Genomic DNA, 619 nt, shown 5'->3' on the forward strand with positions numbered 1-619 from the left:
TTAGAAGCAATAAAAATAGAAAAGAATGGAATTATATTCGAAGCTTCACCTTTTAAAACAATTAAGCATCCAAATCATGAAAATAAGGAAATAGGAAGAGTCCAGACTCAATTAAACTTTAGTAATCAAATATTGCATACTATGGCTGAACAATTAGATAGAGTAGAATTACAAGTGAATAAAAGCCATCCCAGTACGTCTAGTGAAATTAATTCATATAAAGATTACAAACTAGATCCAAAAAGACCTATCTATAAATTGATAAATGTACCTGAAAAAGAATTAAAAGAAGCAAAATTAAAAAATAACTCAGATGAATTAATAGAACAATTAAAAAGGTTAACAATCACAAATAATTCTCAAGTCAATGTGTTATCACAAGACCCCGAGGAGTTAGAAATTAACAAAATAAAAAATATGAAAAATTCGGGTTACCTAGGTAAAACTAGAAATTGTTATCCTAGGCCTAGCTATCCAGATTTACAATTTGAGGAAAGTCACTATATGACCTCCGCAGCCTATAGTGGAGATTCTATTATTGAATGGAACATAGACGGACATAGTGAACAAAACATATTTAACATTATTCAGGCCATGACTATGGCAGCCACTGACTTTA

This window comes from Cicer arietinum, chromosome 2 (genome assembly GCF_000331145.2).
Source record: "Cicer arietinum cultivar CDC Frontier isolate Library 1 chromosome 2, Cicar.CDCFrontier_v2.0, whole genome shotgun sequence".
In the NCBI taxonomy this organism is placed as follows: Eukaryota; Viridiplantae; Streptophyta; class Magnoliopsida; order Fabales; family Fabaceae; genus Cicer; species Cicer arietinum.